We start from the raw sequence: 22,520 nt of genomic DNA, 5'->3' as shown, positions 1-22,520 counted from the left end.
ATGGTCCTGCCCTGTTTGAGGCTGGTCAGTTAGAAATAGCTTTGCCTTCGTGTTAGCCTGAAAATACCTTTAGGGTCTATGAAACTGAAGACGCCCCCAAAATTTAATGCAAACTAAGCATGATGTGTTCTCCACAAGAGCCAAAAAGATCCTAGACACTCAGTAAAGGCATTTGGTTTTGGTTTTTTGCGTTCTTTTTTCTTTTTTTTCTGTGGCTGAAAATCCAATGGAGACAAAAGATTAGCTCTCCTAGTTATTCACAGCCTGGCTGTACAGTCAGTCACACAACCAGATCAGACACGTTATGTAGAATTTCTCATCATATACCTGTATCTGTATTCTGATACATTATGGAGAAGCAGTACAGTACTGTAGTTAAAAATGTGGGCAAAGGCCCTGAATTTTTAGTGTTCAAATGCCAGTTCTGTCACTTCCTGACCATGTCAGTCTGGGCAGTGCAGTGAGCACCTGTCTGTACTCAGTTTTGTCATTTGTGAGATGATGCTTAAGAGTTGATGTTTTATAATGAACCACTTAGACCAGTGCCTGACACATCACAAGCCCTCAAATGTTCACTGTCATTAACATTTTTAATGCTTCTTTTGTAGTTGATGCTATTGTATTGTTGACGATGGGAAGAATGCCTATTACCCAACATACGACACAGCATTTTCCAATTTCAGATGATATTTTGCAGAACCCTGGACAAAAGAAAAAGAATTTCCCAAGGCAAGAGTTACTCCATTAAAAACAAAAACAAAACAAAAAAAACCCCAGAGATAGAAAGCAGCTGTGTCTATGACAATAACTAATCCTATCTGCTTAAAACCATCATCACCTAGTATCTCTATCTTTGCTTCTGATGAAATGGAAATGTCTCAGGTTTAGGAGTTCTGGCTAAAGAGGTTGTATGTGTTTGTCTTCTGTCTGTTCTCTCCCACCAAAATGAAGAACTGGTTCTGCTCACCTATCCTAGCCAGGCTCACAGGGTCACAACCTAGTCACATTTTTGAAATTCAAGCCAAGAATGCTGGGGCTCAATTTCACATGTGTCGTAACTGGGAGTGGCTACTCATGGCTCATCGGTTGTCCGCGCCCTTCTCATTTGTTCTAAGGGCTTTGTTCCTTTGAATAAACCTTCTCAGCTTCAGCCCAAGTATCACAGAGACAATAACTTCAGAGGAGGTAAGGAGGGGATGTTCACCAAAGGATTCACCAAGGAAAATGCAGCCTGTTTCCCAGGAAAGAGTTTCACATCTGTAAGAATTTCATGAACAAGTCAGAACTTGCCAAAAGGATCAATGTAATTAAAAAACCAAAGGGGACTGAGATAAACCAAAAAACACTATATTTTGATTATGTTGTCGTTCGTTAACAATTAAGTTTATAAACATTGGGTACTCACTGACAAGCAGCATATTGTACTAGGAAAAGTGCAGGTTTTGAAGAGAGACATTTGAACCCTGGGAACTTAACTTCAGTACTTACTGCACGACCTTAGGCAAGTTGTGGTCTTAAATTAATTCTCTCTACCAGTCGGCATCCAATAAGGAAAACTAAATGCCATTCCCGCTATTTCTAGCAGAAGGAATTTAATACGGGGAGTTGATCATACAGTTGATGTAAGAGCTAAAAGAGGAAACTGCAGAATGGGGCCACCCAGACATTAGCTACAACAGGAAGCCACTACCCCTCTCCCAACCCCGGCTGAAGGGACTACAGGAAGAGATAGTGTTTTTGGAGGTTAAGATCTTGGGTAGACAGTGGAAGCTAAAACCACAGAGGAAATTCAGTCACTGTGGGAGAAGCCACCTAAGGCAGAGAGAGAGAGGAGAGAGACCATAGCTTCTGTCCTTCCAACTGCCCATTGGCGGAAGCTTCCTAGAAGTCAGTTGGCAACATATTCACTGCCTCCCAGTCTTTTTTCCTACTGTTTCTGTAAAAGAAGAGAGAGGAGGAAAGGGGGGAAGGAGGAGGAAAAATCACCAGCTTTGCAGATTTGTTCTCGGATTCATTCCCTGCCCTTACCCTGCTCTGCTCTTTATCACAGGGTGTCGAGGTATATGCACAGATAACCGTGCCCCAGTGAGGTATATACACAGGTAACAGTGCCCCAGTTAGCCCTGGACTATGCGATCAGTCCTGCTCTATCTCATGGATACCAGAAAGTATTTCTATTTTTTCCTCGAAAGACAATCTGTCCATTTTCCCAAAAGAGTAATATATCACCCAAATTATATAGACTATGTGTTACCACTTACCATATAACTCTCTTATGCTAGAGAGGCAACATGGTACAGTAGTTAAGAACAAGAGCTCTTAAGTACTTGTGTTCAAATCCTGGTTGTGCCTGCTTTGTGACTTTTGGGCATTTTAACTGCTATGGTCTGAATATTTGTGTCCCTCAAAAATCCACATGTTGAAATCCAATCCCCAACATGTTGGTATTAAGAGGTGGAGTTTTGGGCAGGTGATGAGGTTCTGCCCTCATCAATGGCATTATTGCCCTTATAAAAGAGGCTTGAGGGAGCCCCCTTTGCCCTTCCACTATGTGAGGATGCAGTGAGAAGATACCATCTATGAAGAACAGAACTTTACCAGACATCAAATCTGCTGGTACCTTGATCTTGGACTTCCCAGGTTCCAGGATTGTGAGCAATAAATTTCCATGGTTTATATATTACCCAGTCTAAGGTATTTTGTTATAGCAACCTAGACAAACTAAGACATTAACCTCTCTGTTCTCTTGTTTGTATGATGGAATTGAAAAAAGTCCCAACCTCATGACATTTTTATTTTATCTGCCTAATATATAGGGCTGTGTTCTTTTGAGTATTAAATGAAAATTCTCCCAGGCCTAAGATTCTGATATATCAGTGGCCCACTTTTATTGCTGTGATATGTGGACAAGATGGGACTATTTCTCCTTTGGTTTTGACTAAGACACCCACACACTAGATATTGAATACCAATCTAAATGTAAGGCAGATCATCAACAGCAGGAAATAATATGTTGAGAACAAGTTTCATGACACTTTAACCCCTTTACCACAGCAGCTACAAGGAGAATTCAGAAGTATCAGTGGGGAGAAAAGGACATATGGAGATGAAAGATTTATTTGGAGAAAAGGGAGCTTTGCCTCACACACCAAAGGTGTTTCTCAAAAGTGTATCTTGTTGACTCAGTAAACTTTCGTGGTTTTCTATATTAGAGACTTAGGATCTAGTTGAATCAACTGTCTAAAGAAAGAATGTTCAAGGATGCCTAATCTTACGTAATAGAATGAACCCTAGGGACATCCACCAAAAGAGGCAAAACTTGAGATAAGCCTTGAACGAAGAAACTTAGAAGAGGGTAAGAAGACATACACATCATGAAGTGTTCCAGAAACAAGGCAAAATCCTCTCGAACCCACAGTAGAAAATTCAAAGGGAAAGGCAGCCTGGAGTCTGCCAAAAAGGCATTTTTCCTCAAAGAAGTTGGTAATTAGGGTTTTGCTGGAAGCTCGTACTTACAGGAAAATTAAGCTATCTATGTCCATGGGAAATGAAAGGTGGGAAGTAACTTCACTATTTCCTAGCTTTCTGGGAACTCGGGTAAATTATCTCTGTGCTTCTGTTTCATCATCTACAAAATGTTGATTTTAATTGTACCTACCTCTTGAAGTCGACGCGAGGTTGAAGTGAATTCATACATGAATATATTTAGCATGGTAGCCGGCAGGTAGTAAACATTCAAAAATTCTTAGTTTAATTATTTTAATTATTCAGTGGTAAAGGTCTGGCAGAGAAAGAAGGAAATGATCTGGATTACTGGAGAGGAAAAAAAAAGCACCTCACTCTAACTGGGAGGGTCAACTTATTCCCTGTCCAAATTGTTTACTGTTTAACTCAGTGGTTCTCAGAATGAATCTCTAACTCTGACCAATGTATTACTAGTTAGAATTTGGAAGTCCGATTGCTTTTGTTCACTTGCCTGAATCCATAATATATTTAAGTGAGCCAGACATCTCACTGGCATGCCATCCTAGCAATGTTTCACTTCTAAGCTGCTCTGGACAAGATATTTTATAGGAGTGAGAAGATATGCCTTCGGTATCATGGGCAGTCTGTGAGGCTCACGCACTGAGAAGGTTCCTAGAGACTTTGAGTTTTGTGTAGGGCTCTCATTCCCTACCGAGATAGTATCCGCGAAAGAGCTAAATGGATTCTCAAATGGCTAAAGACCGAAGTCTTTTATCTGGCCTGTGTAGACTTCTAAGAGTTCCATGTATATAAACTTCAGGAAATCCATGAACTCTGTGATGGTATACAAAATGGGATGTTCCCACACAAGTGTACATCTTAGGAGAGGATTAATTGCTTTCATCATATTCTCAAATGGTTAACAAATAACTTAGGATAAAGTAAGGGAATTAAGGTCTAGATTTTTTACCAGCAGAATAATTAGGCCTATAACTGAAACATAGAATTAGAGAACAAAAGGAGATTACAATCAGTTCACTTAGCCCTACAACCTCTCCCTCCCTACTCCTGACATGGCTTGAAAACCTGAGGACTCGAAGCTATTTTTTTTTTCAACTTACAGCTTACTTTTAATTTTATCTTGGATTTAGACTGGTCAAAGGCGCTCCTGCTTCCTCCACAGAGATGTAATATTATATGAATTCATAAGAAGCATGATTTGTTTGTTTTCTTGTAATCTGAAACAGCTTTTATCAAAAACCTAATTCATAAAGCAAAGCTAATCATGTACAGGGAAAAGCAGATTTTTGTGGGATTTTTTTCCTTTAAGTTATCAGCGTAAATACAGTCTTAGTTTTTTCTTTTTGTTTTGTCCCCTATTAAAACCTAGAGATGATCCCATTTCTTCCCCTCATTCCCCATTCTAGTCTCATGCATGGGACTAATTAGACAAGACAAATCATTGGAAGAACATTTATCTTTATCCAAGAGGTTGTTTTCAGAATTTTTTTGATGTTGTCCTAGATTTCTACTTTTTTAGAGGCTTTTTGAAATGACAGATGGGCTCGACTGCCTTTAATGCCTGGTGGGGCAAGGAAGAATTGCATTCACTTATGTGTGTGTGTGTGTATACATATGAGAAACATTAATTTTTAATTTACTCTGTTTACCTTGAGAAACTGCCAGTGAATGATTTAGATATTCCACAGAAAGGGACTTTCTTTTGTAATATAGGACAAAAGATAGCTAAGCACGTGTTCTTTCTTCAAAGCAGAGGTTCAGGGTAGGGGGAATAGTATTTATTTGTGCAGCTTACAAAAGGACTACTTTGACTATGTAAACACTCATATAATTTTATTAAGAGTTGCTACCAAATCTTTTTTTGAGACAGAGTCTTGCTCTGTCACCCAGGCTGAAGTGCAGTGGTGCAGTCTTGGCTCACTGCAACCTCCGCCTCCCGGGTTCAAGCGATTCTCCTGCTTCAGTCTCCTGAGTAGCTGGGATTACAGGCATGCTCCACCATGCCCGGCTAATTTTTGTATTTTTAGTAGAGATGAGGTTTCACTATGTTGGTCAGGCTGGTCTCGAACTCCCGACCTCTTGACCCACCGGCCTTGGCCTCTAGTATATGCTTAAAAACTCAGCTGAGATACAGAGATAGAGAGCCAGAGTAGGCTATGCCGACATTCCTTTCATTCAACAATTCTTTGCGTGTCTGTGTTTTAGAATCAAATCCCAGGATGGTGATTTGCATAGTATTGAGTTAAGCTTGCCTCTAATTTTTAGTCCCAGGTATGACACTAGCTTTGGGGATTCCAGCAATCTTCCTCCTCTGTCTTGTAATTGAGTGTCTCAGGAGACCGGATCATGGGGTCTACTGATTCCAAGGAGGAGAAAAACTTCTCAGCTTCCCCGAGGGTGTTGAGGATGAGCATTGGAACATTCTAAAGGAATTTCTAATAACTTACATGTACAACCTGATCCATGGGCGTGGAGGCTTCTTTAACTCTGCCCAATTGTCCAAGAACCCCTCAAGGATTCCCTTAGACTGAAGGTGGGGTTGGGAGACAGACCTGATTCCAAATTCCTGGAGAGACCTAGAATATCTGAAATACCGATATTAAGACTCCCTTGTATGATTATGCTAATGTGCATTCCACATCTAAGGGGTCACTGTTCACATCATAGATATCATAGACTTGCATAGTTATTAAAACAGCTTTCTAGCAATGGCATTAAGGTGACTTGTTCATATAAGGTCAGTGTATTAGCCCAGGTTTACATAATGTAAAAACTGTTTATTATTAGTTTGGGCTTTTTATAATAAACAAGTAACATTTAGTGAGTATTTATTGGAGAATGGTGGTTGACCTCTCCCCTCAGGACAGACTTCTTAACCTCAATTCAGAGGATCCTTCAACTTTAATAGCAAAAAAAAGAAAGATGCCTCTTCATTCTCACTGCAGCCTCGACATTTTCAGGCCCAGGTGATCCTCCCACCTCAGCCTCCCAAGTAGGTGGTACTACAGGCATGCACCACCATGCATGGCTAACTTTTATATTTATTTTGTAGAGAAAGAGTCTCACCATGTTGCCCAGGCTGGTCTCAAACTCTTGCACTCAAATTGTACTCACCTTGGCCTCCCAAATTGCTGGGATTACAGGCATGAGCCACCACACCTGGCCCACTTCACTCCTAAATGAAATTTGAAATTATGAATGGAAGTAACCACAGTATTACAAGCAGTGCCTGTGATTTTTTTATATCACATTTAATTGTTGCAATATTTCAATTTTTTTAAAAGTTATTTTTTAAAGTTTTGAAAAGACCATAAAATTGGTTTTCTTTATAATCCTCTATGTTTTATTTTAGGAACGTTATTCTGATAAGAAGTTTACAACCCTCATCAGTCTGCTAAAAGGTCTGTGGCGCCAAAAAAAAAAAAAAAAAAATTTCAGAGATTCTCCTGTAGGAAGTTAAAGACTAGAAAATAGTAATTTCTTCATCTTTCCTGTTCGAGAATAATTTGCCTTTGCCCTCTTGCAACTGACTGTGGAAAAGTCAAATAATTGCATAAGAATCTACCTGAACAGTTTGCTTCCTATGTCTAATTGCCATGCCATATAATTACAACTATGCATAGCATTAAATATGTGTCACATTGATTTTTTAAATTCATTTGATTCGATTTCAACACCAAGCTCTGTTCATTTAAGCATAGTCTTCAGAGTTTATACCTTCATCAGATACGGTTGAGGAGTAGATGATATCACATGAAATAATTTGAGAACCACTGCTCTAAATTTAACCTGTGTTTCTGTTACCACTGCTGCTGTGTGTCTGATAAACACTCTCTTACATAACAAAACATGACACAGGTTTCTACAAAATGTCCTTGCATTATAATTTGTTCAGCACAAATGCATAACTCCTCAATGTGGAAAAATGATTAAGATGCTGTAAAATGTGGCACAATGTCTAGATCATGTCTTTGTGGAGGAAGGAGAGTGAGTATGTGCCGAACAATATTTCACAATGTGTAAGACTCTTGGTCTCACCATTAATAGAGACAATCTAGTCTCTGAATCATTAACCCCAAATTCTAGAAGAAAGAATATGACTGTCTACTCTGGATATCCTTCTTGATCCATTGAAGAGGCACAGGGACTAGGTCTCACGGTACAAATAGTTCCGCAGGGACCTTTGCAGGCAGAGGGCAGTTTTCTGAGAAGAACAGAAGGAACCAAAGCTTTCTGTAACAGGATCATAAAGGCTTAAAAAGGAGAGACCATAATGGTTACTCAGGGAAGCTAGGACTGTATGTATCTCCACTGTTGGAATCACTTTTTAGCTGCTGCTATAATAAAATACAAACCATCCACCAGGCACAGTGGCTCGTGCCTATAATCCCAGCACTTTGGGAGGCCAAGGCGGGCAGATTGCCTGAGCTCAGGAGTCTGTGACCAGCCTGGGCAACATGGTGAAACCCCATTTCTACTAAAATACAAAAAAAAAAAAAAAAGTTAGCCAGGCGTGGTGGCGGGCACCTGTAATCCCAGCTACTAGGGAGGCTGAGGCAGGAGAATTGCTTGAACCCAGGAGGCAGAGGTTGCAGTGAGCCAAGATTGCACCACTGCACTCCAGCCTGAGCTACAGAGCAAGACTCCATCTCAAAAAATACATACATACATACATAAATCTCTGATTTACAATGGTTCGACTTAGATTTTTCAACTTTACAATGAGTTTATTGGGAGGTAACTTCATTGTGAGTTGAGAAACATTTGGATTTATGGTGGCTTGACTTAATTTTTTTTTTACTTTATGATGGGTTTATCAGGGTATTAAATGCATTTTTCACTTCTGTTTTATTTATGATAGTTTTAACTTATTATGGTTTTATCAGGACATAACCTCATTATAAGTCGAGGAGCATCTGTACTACAGTCTGAATACCAATGGGGTTAGTCTTCCTCAGCTACCTGGGGACTCTCCGTTTTGTGCATATCTTCTGTGGGAGGATCCTCCCTTGCATATCTTGGGCTGTTATAGATTGATGTTGAGGCAGCCCTAGGGCACTGTTGGCTCAAGCTTTTACAGGAGGTACAGAGTTACTCACAGCTCTGTGCTAGTGATATAATCATGGCTACCTTCTCCTTATAACCATAAGGTCCTGTATGTTCCTCCATTTCTATTTAGTGCGTTCATATTGTGTTGTAGAATGTGGATATGTACTTGTTAATTATATCTCTTATTTCTGCATTTTGTATGGAGATGGGCCTGGGCATTAATTTTGGCAGGTGTTCCATCTACCATCTTAAACTGGAAATCTAGCAGAGCTTTAGAACACTGAGGATTCTAGAAGCAGGACTTAAAGTGCTAGTCTCGACAAGAACAAAGACCCTGTGCTCCTGTCCCTAACATCTGAGGTTCTTGCGGTGGCAGTTTCGATTACTTATGGCTTCAGCCCCAGTGGAAGGTGGCACCAATATCACATCTAAGAAAGTATCTTTGACATAGGTGCCAGACCATTGGTGTCAGCACTGGGGTCATGGTGCTAGAGACACACCTTCAGTAGCCCCACAAATAGCAGAGGCCCAAGTAATTGCCACTACTAAAGGGGACCTAGCAGGAGAAAAGGACAATGGCCCACAGGAGTGAAATCAATTGACACAGATGAGAAACTAACAGCAAAATCATAGCAAGTCCTCACACTAAGTTCACATTAATGCCAAGAAGAATAAATAAAAGTGAGTCATAATCACAATGAGATACCACTTCATACTCACTACCATGACTAAAACCAAAAAGTCAGACAATAACAGGTGTTAGCAAGGATACGGAGAATTTGGAAGCCTCCTATATTGCTAGTGAAATTATAAAATGTGGCAATAGCTTTGAAAAACAGTCTGGCATTTCTCAAAAGGTTAAACAAAGATTAAGCATATAAACCAGCAATTCCACTCCTGATATACTCAAAGGAATTGAAAACATGTCACACAAAACCTAGAATATGAAAGTTCTTGCAGCATTGTTCATTATTGTAAATAACCCAAATATTCAACTGATGAGTGGATAAACAAATGTGCTATATCCACAAAATGGAATATTATTCAGTCATAAAAAACGAAGTGCCAATACATGTTACAACATGGATAAACCCTGAATACATTATGATGAGTAAAAGAAGCCAGTCACAAAGGCCGTTATATTGTATGATCCCATTTAGATGCAATATTCAGAATAGGCAAATATGACAGAAAGTAGATTAGTAGCTTCCAGGGGCTAGGGACAAGGGACAATGGGGAGTGACTGTTAATGGGCATGGGGTTTCCTTGGGAGATGATGAAAATGTTTCAAGATTAGATAGTGGTGATATTTGCACACCTTTGTGAATAGACTTAAAACCACCGAGTTGTATACTATAAAAGGGTGAATTTCATGTTACTGTGAATTGTATCTCAAGCCATTTTTTTAAAAACCTCCACCAAAGCTGGGCTGTGCCCCCTTGGAAATCATACAAGGTCCTGTGAGTATGATTCCACTTATCCACCCTTTTGTGGTTTGGATGTTAAAGTCCATTTGTCACAGAATTTGTGTGTATGTAAGAGAAAGGGAGATAAATTGCTTTTTTAGTATTTTTCTTTACATATGAGCTTCTCTATGTCTAAGGGAGCTAGACTAGACAATAATCTGAATGACAAGCTCATTGCTCTCTTTAGAATGTTCTGACCCTTGATGGCCATCAGAGCCTGAATGTATTCCCTTATTTCCCTGAGTTCTTTCTCAGTAGGCTCCTTGATCCTTTATATAGACAACCTCTTGACATGCTCAGCAGTTCCAGCCCCAAAGCCTATATTATATTCTGAAGAATTTTTGGGAGGTATTATTGTCTCCACTCATAAGTGAGAAAACCCAAGTCAGAGAGACTGTGACCCAAGAAGCAAAGAAAACTGACACTGATTTTATCCTCCCAAATTTGCCAAGCCCTTTTAATCTGATTCTTCGAGTGCTTTTAACAGTGAACTCCTGTTGGCTGCATTTGTCACAGGACTTTCTGCTTAGTAATGACTGCAATTAAGCTACAACATAATATTTGACAACAATAGCAGAGCTGAGCTCCCATTAATTTTTTTGAGCTAGTCCAAGGACTAAGTGAAGCAAAAGGCCATGACTGACTGAGTGCCAAAATGAAGACCCATGTCCCCCTCTGACGTTAGCTGAATGTCTCTCTAATCTCCTGTGATCTTTTGCTGGGCAGATACCAGCAAGACATTTGCCACATGGTTGAAACCTCATTGAGTAAAAACGGTTTCTTTTCTTCATGGACTGTTCATCAGCTCTCTTCCCTCAATAAATGTGTGTGTTATTTAGTTGCTCAGGTTTCCTTCTTTGTGAAACTGGGGGACAATAACAACTTACCACAATCACTGGCGGCATTTCAGTAAAGCCACTTTGAGTTCCATAGAGCCACAACCAGCCTGGCGGAATGTTTTTATTTTATTTTGCTTGGTCTGGGTTTGTTTCTTAATTGCAAATTGCAGAGTCCAGGGTTCAAAAATGAAATGTGACTGTGGGTGGCCCACAGGTTTAATGAGTCTTGTGAATATGGCCAGATCATATCCAATATACTCCTGAGGCTTGGTGATGCCTGCTACGAAATAGGACACTGAACAGCCTCAAAGTTCCAGAAAAAATGGAAAACATGGTAGATCCTCCTAGACCCATCTTGACTTTAGTAGTATGAGTACATGCACACCTTTTCCTCGCTAACCTTAAAAATAAAACATATATGCACCGATTATAGCTGAACCCAAAACCCAAGCATCCAGACTTCCATTCCATCACTAAACAGAACTGTCTGGCAGACAGTCAAGGCCTTCTGAATCCCAGCTGTACTGGGCTCCTCTAACCTTATTTTCAGTGCTTCCTAAGAAGACTTCTTTATTTAGTTCTGCTCATCTCCTCTTTCTTTGGCATTAAACAGTTGCTCCATTTCCACATCTTTTTCCTCTTCTGCTTAGAATGCCCTGTAAGATCCCCTCCACTTGCTGATGATCCCAAATCTTACCACCTCTATGACATGTCTGCCATAACTGTTATGCCTAGTATTGCCCTCTTAGATGGTCTGTTTCCTCACTATTCAACTTGTCTCTATCTTCACTCTTTCAGACTTTTTCATGGACCTTGATCATTTCTAGCTGGTGAGCCCACATTTGGAACAATCTTTGACTCTTTTCTCCTCTCATGCCCAAAATCTAATCCTTCCACAACTCTTTGGGCTTTATCTTTAAAGTCATCCAAAATCTAACCACTGATTCCTACTTCCACAACTACTGCCCTAGTCCACATACCATTTGATTTCGCCTGGGTTATTACAATAGTCAGTTAATTAGTTTCCTTGCTTCCACTCTTGTCCTTATAGACTGACCTCTGCCCAGTAACTAGAGTGATCCTTTTACAATGCAAGTCCAGTCATGTCCCTCCCTATTCAAAGCTCTCTAATGGCCTCCATCTCCTTTAGAAGAACACCTGGTCTTACCAGGTTCTGCTAAGACACCATAACAATTCAGACTTAATCTAGTGGTATTTTTATTTATAATAATGATAGCGTTTGACTACTGTTTATCCTACAAGAGACATTGTTCTAAGTCTTTGACATATTCAGGGTTGCTGTACCAGACAGGTGACATTACAGTTCAGAAACTGAGATACAAAGAGGCCAGGAGACTTTCACAGTGTGCACTACCAGAACTAGGATTCGAACCATGAGAGAGCCCATACTCTACACCACTGCCCCCTCCTGCCTCTGGACGGTAGGATACACTAAGATGTGCTGCAACCTGCATAATTAGACCTTCATTTTAATTTAAAACACTTCAATAAGGAGCCTAGTACTCTATTTGTTTTCTTCTGTTTGCAGATGTATCAGTGTGTGAGTTTAACTGTAGGAGGAGAGGTTTTAAGGCAGAAAAAAGAGAAAAAGGCTGGAGCCTGCATTAATTAGGTAAACCCACGTCCTCAGACAGCAATGCCCCAGAGCCAAGCTGGAAGCCAAGAAATTTATTTTAAAAATACGATATCTCCCAAGCTGAAGATTACGTCAAATATATGGTGATATACCACCCAAAAGGCAAAAGCCACAGTTTGCTTGTTTAAAGGCTTATTTTTAAATGGCTTGGCTGCTTCTCAGAGCCGTACCACAAGCAACAGGCTGCAGTTTCTATGCAAGGGTTGGAAAGTTGTCTTGAGAACATGAATTGTGGTCTTGCCCAGAGGCTCTGAACCTTTAGTAGAATCACCCCAACCCCACAGATATCAGGCAGGCCAGCCAGGCAGCTGGTTGTCATATCTGTCACACCTGAGCCGTGGTGTCCACAACACTCCTACCTAGTGGGGGAGAAATTCCATTTGTTGAATAGCAGAAAGAGCTTGGGCTTCAACAAAAATTTCCTCAAAAAGAGTGAAATGTCACACAGTGGTATAAAAAATAAGGAAAAGGGTCTTTGGGTGTTGTATTAGTGGTGTAACTGGAGATTGAAGGGTCAAGTGTAAGGGAGTGGTTATTTGAAACATATAAACATTCAGATGATGAATGTTTGCAGCCTGTCTGGTACCCATCTTGTCCCAAGTGCCAATCTCTTCCGTTGTTTCTGCTACTTAAGAAAGACACCATCTAATTTGCCATATAGAGAGCTTAAATGGAGCTGTAAGTATTTGGGGGAAAGAGGTTGGTAGTGTTAACCTGGCCTGTCCTCTGCTGTATTATAAACAGTTGTTATCTGAAACAGTTGAGAACACAGGGAATAAAAAGACCCAATTATGCACCAGGAAGTCCAGTGCCCCATTTTTGGAGAAGGAAAGTGACAAGGCATTGAGTTGCATTGATTGGGTCTCCGTGGCAGGCCAGCTGCCCCCCAGGAAGGCCTGGTATTCCTGTCCTCTCCGTGAACCTGCCTGAAAGGGATATAGGAGTTATTGGGTAATCAGGACTTGTCAGCACCTCGGTTATGCAGGATGGTTCAATCCGATAATGTGAATGGAACCTGTAATAGGACTGATGAAAAGCACTCCAGTTTCAAAAGGGCCTTGAATGATTTTTTGTTCATTTTCTGTTTACATGTAATGTGTTATTGATGTCATTACCTTATAATACGGCAGCTTGTTTCATAGAAAAACCAGGAATTATTCATTCTTTAAAAAAAAAAAAAAGACGTAGAAGAAAAAGAAGAAGGAAAGAAAGAAACCCTGTTACGTGAGGAAAATTGCATTCGAATGCTGCAACTGAAACATATTGATTTTCTGGCACTAGACTTTTTAGATTAAAAATGCCAATGCTAAATCCTTTCATGACCTATAGTTCATATGAAGTTCGCATGTCATTTACTATTATTCTAGGGTAAAAAAAAAAGCTGAATCTTTAATGAAAACATGGTTGGAAAGAATGTCTGCCGTTTCCACAATTTGCATACCATTATAATAATGCCTGATTATGAGCTAAACATGCTGAGAGTGGGATGGGTTGAACATTTCTCTTACTTCAAATCAGAAGTCATTTGTCTGTTTGAATTGTCTGCTTGGCTTGGCTCCATCCTTGGTGGGAGTCATGGCTATGCACTCTTTTCATTGTCCAGGCTTGTTAGGGTTGGTGCATTAAGCTCCCCATGCTAAGACAGATACATTCCTTCACATTCTACTAGTGCCAGAGATTTATGTATGTCTGGTCTTACTGTAGTCTAGAAAACACTCATGATACCAGTTAGCTATTTATCCAAATTAGTTAAAAATTATAATATAGATCAGGCGCAATGGCTCATGCCTGTAATCCCTCAGGATGAGGCAGGCGGATCAATAGAGAACTGGAGTTCAAGACCAGCCTGGACAACATAGTGAACATATGGGAAACCCCGTGTCTACTAAAAATACAAAAAAGTAGCTGGGTGTGGCGGTACACACCTGTAATCTCAGCTGCCCGGGAAGCTGAGGCACAAGAATCGCTTGAACCTAGGAGGCGGAGATTGCAGTGAACTCAGATCGTACTACGACACTCCAGCCTTTGAAACAGAATGAAACTCTGTCTCAAAAAAAAAAAAAAAAAAAAAAAAATCTGTAATATGGCCATGTAAGTTCTCGGCATAGTGTTGATATGATTGCATGGTTACTGCCAATCTCAAAAGTCCCTTAGCCAACACACAAATTCCTCAATGGCATCTCTGGTCACAGTTTTTGTTTTCCAACAGTGAGCCAGGTTTGAAAGTTGTGCAAAAATATCTTCATTTCCTCTTTTGTATTTTCAAGCTATTATCACAAATATTTGTGCTTTGATCAGAGCTTTCTGTACCCCCTGCTAAGCCAGGAATTATTTAGTTTATTTGTCGTTGGACAGAGATGAGTAGGTCCTATAACGTTTTGGCCTCTGTCACTAGAATGAGGACGAGGCACTCAGAGGGTGTAGATTTCTTAGATAAGCAGCTTCTCTAGCTAGAATCTTTCTCAGTGTCTGTAGTACGGGGTTGCAAACTAAGGTCCACAAACTAAATGCTACCCCAAACTTCTTTTATAAATAAAGTTTTATTGGAACACAATCATGTTCATTTGTTTACATATTATCTATGGCTGGTTTTATACTACAGCAGCAGGGTTGAGTAGTTGCAATAGAGACCATATGACCAGCAAAGCCTAAAATATTTACTATCTGGCCCTTTACAGAAAAAGTTGGCCAATCCCTGCCCTGTAGGATTTTGTTCCTCTAAAACGTTCTCCTAAATTATGGTGCCCACTAGTAGGTACAGCTCTAGGCCCAGCAGTGAGTGCAAGAGTAGATACCATGGAACTTAAAATCATGTGTTTGAGTGAGATGGAATCTTAGAAATCACCTCATCTTAATTTCCACATGGCCGCTGTTTGATTACCACAATAATCTTTTTGCTATTGGGGAACATTTTAAGTCTCCAAACACGCCATTCTGTATTTTGATAGTTTTGTAAGGAACTCTTCCTGGTATCAAGTACAAATCTATCTCCTTGTAAGTTCTTTCCCTTGGTCATATTCCTATGCTTTGCCAGCATACGGACAAGGATGAATGCTCTTCAACACAGTAATCATTCGGCTATTAAAAACTATTATCATTTTCTCCCTGAGTTTTTTTTATTTTTATTTTTATTTTTTATTTATTTTTTTTTGAGACAGTCTTGCTCTTTTGCCCAGGCTGGAATGCAGTGGTGTGATCTCGGCTTACTGCAACCCCCACCTCCCAGGTTCAAGTGATTGTCGTGCCTCAGCCTCCCGAGTAGGTGGGAATGCATCACCACGCCCAGCTAATTTTTGTATTTTTAGTAGAGACAGGGTTTCACCATGTTGGCCAGGCTGGTCTTGAACTCCTGACCTCAAATGATCCACCTGCCTTGGCCTCCCAAAGTGCTGGGATTACAGGCATGAGCCACTGCACCCAGCCTCTGTGAGTATTTTCTAATTCAAGTTAAATATTCCAATTTGCTTTCTTTGTTCCTCTTGTGGCAGAATATTGAGCTCTTTAGCAATCCAGTCATGTTCCTCTGTTTGCACTAATCCCTCACTAGGCACTAACATGATATCCCAGATGTGGTTCTACCAATGTGGAGTTAGGCAGAGTTATCACCTCCATCATTCTAGAAGTTATATTTCTGTTAATGTAAACTAAAATTTAATTCACCTTTGGGGAAACCGCATCACTGTTGATTCAGACTCTCCATGAAATCAACCAAAAGCCCTTTGTTGATCTGTAGAAAAGTACCTTGCTGATTTTCCGAACTTTCTCTATTTTCTTGTCCTCAGTCATTTCTGCTGGCGCTGTGCCTCTATTCTTTTTTTTTTTTTTTTTAGACGGAGTCTTGCTCTGTCACTCAGGCTGGAGTACAGTGTGGCGTGATCTCGGCTCACTGCAAGCTCCGCCTCCCGGGTTCACGCCATTCTCCTGCCTCAGTCTCCCAAGTAGCTGGGACTACAGGCACCCACCACCATGCCTGGCTAATTTTTTGTATTTTTAGCAGAGATAGGTTTTCACCGTGTTAGCCAGGATGGTCTTGATCTCCTGACCTGGTGATCCACCCGCCTCGGCCTCCCAAAGTGCTGGGATTAGAGGCGTGAGCCTCATAATTGCTTCTACCTGAGAAGTAATGAAACAGATGTCTCAAATTCCCTTGTACATTACCTACACACATGAAGGATGGCTTCTTCCAGACTGTTTATTCTTCTTCAACCTACCTGATGGCTTTAAAGAAACTAAAGGCACTGAAGGCAAAGATTCTTCATGAAAGTCGCAAAGGCTGCTCTACACACATTTATTGCCCCTTCCCCTGTCAGCAGCATGGTAGGATTGCCCTTGCTGGCCCCTTATGGTTGAACAGGCCATGCGATGAAGTCTGGCCTGTGAATTTGGAGTGAAAATGATGTGTGTAGCTTCCAGGCCAACCATTTGTCTACACATTTAAAACCCTCCAGTGCTCTTTCTCTTTGGCATTGTGACCAGCAGCACTCAAGATGGTGGTTGTTTTGCTAGTCTGGGTCTCATCGTAAGGTGAGATGGAGCAGAGTTTCCTGCTCACTCATGGTGGATATGGAGCATGAGTGAGAAATAGTCCTTCATTTTGCTGAAGTTTGAGCATTGTTTTTGCAACACAGCCTAGTCTGTATGACTGATACTCAGATTTTCTAGGCACTCATTCATTCAACATTAGGTCAATATTTTTTGGTACCTAGTATGTGAAAAGCACTCAGAGTTATCACAATGAACAAAAGTCTCTATCCTTGTGGAAATAGGGGGTTTGGACATTTCAGGTAGTAACCACATGAGACCTGGACCTCTCCAGATACCGTGTAGCAGACAAAATGCAGTATGTTCAGAGTGTTTCTTCAGATATGTGATTGTCCATGAACACTGTAGAAAGAGTCTAGGCTGGGAGCTGGAATGCCAGGGTTTAAGTGCTACTTTTACCACTCACCTACTGCGTGACTATGGTCACCTACTGCGTGACTGACAACCATACCTGTCTGGGCTACCATTTTCTTTACCCCTCTCTATTCACACATTATTCCACTCTGTACCATCTGTGCCAGTGGTTGTTCAACAGCTCCTTGAATGTTTCTTGAAACAGCATGTACAGTACTTCCTCAGGCAGTGCCTATGTCAGTGTTTTTACTCTGAAGCACTTAGGTTCTGGAAGTCATGAGATATAGCCAGAATTTGCATGTAAATAAATTTGTTACTCAGTTTATATTCTATGCCAACCACTGCCTTGAACTGCACACTCTGGAAATTAAAGGCGATGTATACATAATGGCCCTGAACCTTCAAGTCCAATGGAACAGATGAGACTGCCACTTAGGTACGAGGATACAACATTTGATGCTAAACTGTGGGTCAAGATCAGAAGAAAAGAAGTTTAGGAGGGGATAGTGCAATCAGGGAAGGCTTCATAGAGGGTGTTGGGCTTGTTCCAAGCCTTGAAGATCTTTAGATTCTAAGTAGGTGGCAGGCATAAAGGAAAGGCACATCTGACAGGACGGCCACCTCAAGAAGGGGAAAGAGAGGATGCACATGGCGTATTTGTGAAAACAGAATTGAGTCCCAGCTGCAAGTACAAAGAATGGGAGTGAAGACTAGATTCTGAACCGCCCTGCGTGGACAATTATTAGAAGAGTCCACTGGTATGAATTTTAAAAGATACGGCACTAGCCATCCATACTGTTTGGGTCGGTACTAAAGGCTATTTTCATTTCCTCCTCATAGAGGCCTCCTGTAGCCAAAAAAGAACTTTGCAAATCTGGACCTTTTCCTTTTGTCACATATTCTCTGTTTATAGTTTTTATTTAATTAACAAAAGCTATACTATCAAATATGTAGATGTTCCCCCCAAACATTTCCCATTGGTGGCAGATAGTGCCAGATCAGTATTCACGGCGGGGCAGCTGAGGGTTTCCACAAGGGAAGCAGGGTGAGGTTTATGCCTGTCTTTGCTCTGTAACAAAATGTTCGGAGAAGGGAAATATGGAAAGGAATATCATTGCCAAATGGGTTCCATTCTTCATATAAGTGATGGCTTTATTTTACCTTTCAATAAGAATGGCTTTCCCCAGGGCACATATGGTACATAGACAGTTCAGGCTCATGACACAAACTCTCAAAAAACGCAAGGAATGACAGTGGGGGATGCGGATACTCACACTCAAGCTCTGCCTCCTGATTGACCTCCTAAGAAATCCTGCCTCCTTGTTCAAGTCAGTTACCCTGAAATCTCCATACAAAAGTTCAAGTAAAACACAACTCATTAATGTTGTACTTGGTTAGAAAAAAAAAAGGAAAAAAAGTATGTAAAAAAATAAATGCTTGTGTTCAAAATATGGGTTCTTTGGGGGAGATGAGTTGTTTCCTGTGGTGTTTAGGGAAGTGGTTAATGAACTTATTGACTACAAGGCAATCAGTTTTGAAATGCCAAGGATGATGGGGGTAGAATCAGAGACGGAAGAAAAATTAATGTGTTATTTTCTATAAACGGAAAGGAGGAATTTGGGGTAATTACTTTTCTGAAAATTAAGGTTATCATTAAAAGTAATATACTGACTTTTCTGTAGATTTTGATAGCTTTCAAAACACATTCATATTCATTGTTTCATTTGATTCTCAAAACAACCCCAGGAGGTAGGCAGAGTGGATTTTTTTTTTTTTTTTTCGTTTTCCAGATAAAGACCTAAGATTTTGAGAAGTTAAAGGACTCAGGATTATATCGCTAATAATTGGTATGTCAGGATTGAAAATTCAGACCTTCCGACTCTACTCTGGTCAAGTACAGAGGAAAAGTAAAGGCTGGGAGTTAAAAGTGGGTTTGTAAAATGTGATTAATTGAAATGTAATTTAGTGAGTGAGAGCTCTCTCTGGAGCAGAAATTGCAAATAGAAGCCTGAGGTAATCATCTAGCAGCAGATGAGCTTGTACAATTGTGGCCCAAACAATAGTCACAAAGTTTTTTCAATTGTTAAAAACATTTAAAAATCGGGACATTTCATAATAAAAATCTAGATTTCTAACCTCTCTTTTACAATCTGCATAGATGGCCCCACTGGGGAACATTCCCATGCAGCCACAGCCAGGAGGAACTCGGAAGCAGCTGTCCTTCTTAGATGGACATGGGCTCTCTGGTTCGCCTCAATCTCGCCACTCCCTGTTGCCGCCAGTCCTGGTGACCAATGGTCTGTTGATATTTTTCATCACACTGTACTGCTGCTTTTCTCCACCCATCTGTATCACACCCTGGATTCTAGAGGCATTTGAATTTGTGTCTTCAAGTCTGGAGGCAGCATCCAGGCTCTATCCATTTCTAGCTAATTTGAATGTGAGCAGATTGCTTTCCAGGTCAAGACTTCCATTTCTGTTTCCATTCTCTAAAATAGGGATGATGGTGGTGGAATGTAGTGGATATCTATTTGTTGTTTTTGTTTTTGTTTTCCCAGCATTAATCCTTTCCTTGGACGTTCCCCTCTTATGGGAATAAGAAGACCCACTTGTTTTTTCTCTAGGATGAGTGACCCTGGCTACTCCAATCAAATGTAGATAAACCAGACTTAGAATTAAGAGTTAGTGACCCAAACAGACATGCATGTGTGGTTCGGTTTGCAAGATCTACATCAGGTTTCTAGAGACAGCCCTGGCAGATGGGTCAGTGGTTGATACCATTCAAAATTCATTATCAGTACATTAGTGGCTTGAACTGGAATGCTTATGCCTAATGTAGGAAGTAAGTAGGTTTCTCCAACTCCCTGGTGTGATGTCAGCGATTATCTCTGGTTGTGAAACTTCTTTGTCTGGTTCCCTGGACCTTCCAGAGATTTTGCAAGCTCTGTAATATACTGTAGTGCTTGTCTTTTGCTAACTGGCTCCCAGATCCCTTCTCCACCTTTCTCCTATTCTACTCTGTGTTGCTTTAGGTAACTGTAAAATTCATTTCCTAAGCTCTGTGTCAGCAGGTCTATAGGATCTAAAGTTTATGCAATTTGGGGGCTGTCTTTAGTCATAATACAAAATTATACATACAAAATTATGTACAAAAGAGAATATTTATTTATTTCCTATGAGAAAAAAGTAACAGTCCAGGCGTGGTGGTTCACACCTGTAATTCTAGCATTTTGGGAGGCCCAGGCAGAAAGATCGCTTGAGCCCAGGAGTTCAAGACCAGCCTGGGCAACATAGTGAGACCTCATCTCTACAAAAAAGAAAAAAAAATAGCTAGGTGTGATGGTATGCATCTGTAGTCTCAGATACTTGGGAGGCTGAGGCAGGAGGGTCCCTGGAGCCCAGGAGTTGGAGGTTGCAATGAGCTATGATCACGCCACTGTACTCCAGCCTCGGTGACAGAGCCAGACTCTTTCTCAAAAAAAAAAAAAAAAAAAAAAAAAAAAATATATATATATATATATATATATATATATTTTAAATCACAAAACATTACGAATCTTAAAAATTTACTCAGAATTTTAAAAATCAAGAACAAATAAAAAGCTGGAAAAATAAGGTCTTATTTTATTAACTTTTGAGATATATCTCATAATTTTTTCCTAGAATTTTTAGCTTCATCTTTGTTTCTTTTTATAACAATAATTTTCTATAGGAAAAGCAGAAATATAATTGTCTTTCCTCAGTATGCTAATTGGAATTTACTTTTTTATTACTGACAATTTAGAAAAGTTCCTATTCATAATATTATTAATGTTACATAAATTGTAGGGATCATTGTCAATTGTGGGAAAACCTCTATCAAGTTGTTTTCACAGGAGAGCTGTAAGATTTTAAGATAGTTTAAGTTTCTTATGTTGCAACCAATGAATCTGTCATCAGTTTCTTGGGGTTGAGACATCTGAGGTGAATGCCAGGTAAAATGGCACAATGGGTGTGTGTATATTACTACAGTCCATTCTAACACCAAGACATCAACAAAAACCTTTTTTTTTCACCTATCTGAATGTCTGGTGGAGTATTTCTTTTTTATATTTTCATTTTTTAATTTTTTAAAATACTTTCCACTTTTATTTTAGACTCAGGTGGGTACATGTGCAGGTTTGTTACATGGGTATATTGTGTAATGCTGAGGTTTGGGGTATAATTGATCTTATCACCCAGGTAGTGGGCATAGTACCCAACAATTTTTCACTCCTTCTCTGCCTCCCTCCTCCCCTCTCTTGTAGTCCACAGTGACTATTGCTTCCATCTTTATGTCCATGAGTACTCAGTGTTCAGCTCCCACTTATGAGAACATGGATGCAACTGGAGGCCATCGTCCTAAGCAAATTAACACAGGAACAGAAAACCAAATAATGGCTTCCAGCTGCATCCATGTTGCTGCAAAGGACATTATTTTGTTCTTTTTAATGTCTGTGTAGTATTCCATGGTGGTGTGTAGGTACCACATTTTCTTTATCCACTTGGTGGGCATTTAAAATTCATGCTGGATGTGGAAAAATTCTTAAGCGTATGGGGCAGTTCTATGTCTACAGGCTCTCTGGTATTCCCAGACTTCACACAATGAGTGGTATTAGTAGCCCTCAATTCTTATGTCAGCTACAACCGATGGTTTAAATCTACACAGAAAAAAAAAACTGAACCATATACACATATCCCACTAGACAGAAACTAAATGAATTCCCAGCTCAACTCCCCCTAATCAGTCCCTAGATAGGGGCGTACTTGAGAAGTATAATGCAGGGGATATCAAAGAACAAAAAGAAAGTACTTGTAACTATTTAAATTAAAATACTATACTTTTTCAAACTATATATATATGACCATGTACACAGTTTGCTAGCACCCCTCCCAGGTCTTGGAAGGAGTGTGCACAGTGAGTGGCTCAGAAGTTTGAGACTCCCTAACTTCCCTCTCAATTCACTTATCCTTTTACCTGATTTGGCCAAAAGGAAGCACTGGTAAGAGATGGAAGGCTCCTGGCTTTTTGGATAAGACCATTTACCTCTTCAGCCTAGGATGCATAGTGCCTCCTGCCTCTGTTAATCCTTTTTTGAGACAGAGTCT

General features: G+C 40.2%; 1 protein-coding gene across 1 annotated transcript in view; it reads left to right on the top strand.

The window, feature by feature from the left end:
* The window catches only part of RARB (retinoic acid receptor beta), a 424,940-nt gene that overhangs the window by 113,395 nt on the left and 289,025 nt on the right, over positions 1–22,520 (top strand). The gene's annotated exons all lie outside the window — the stretch shown is intronic.

This window comes from Rhinopithecus roxellana, chromosome 1 (genome assembly GCF_007565055.1).
Source record: "Rhinopithecus roxellana isolate Shanxi Qingling chromosome 1, ASM756505v1, whole genome shotgun sequence".
Classification (NCBI taxonomy): Eukaryota; Metazoa; Chordata; class Mammalia; order Primates; family Cercopithecidae; genus Rhinopithecus; species Rhinopithecus roxellana.
The sequence above is the reverse complement of the archived record's forward strand: the minus strand, read 5'-3'. Positions and strand labels throughout refer to the sequence as shown.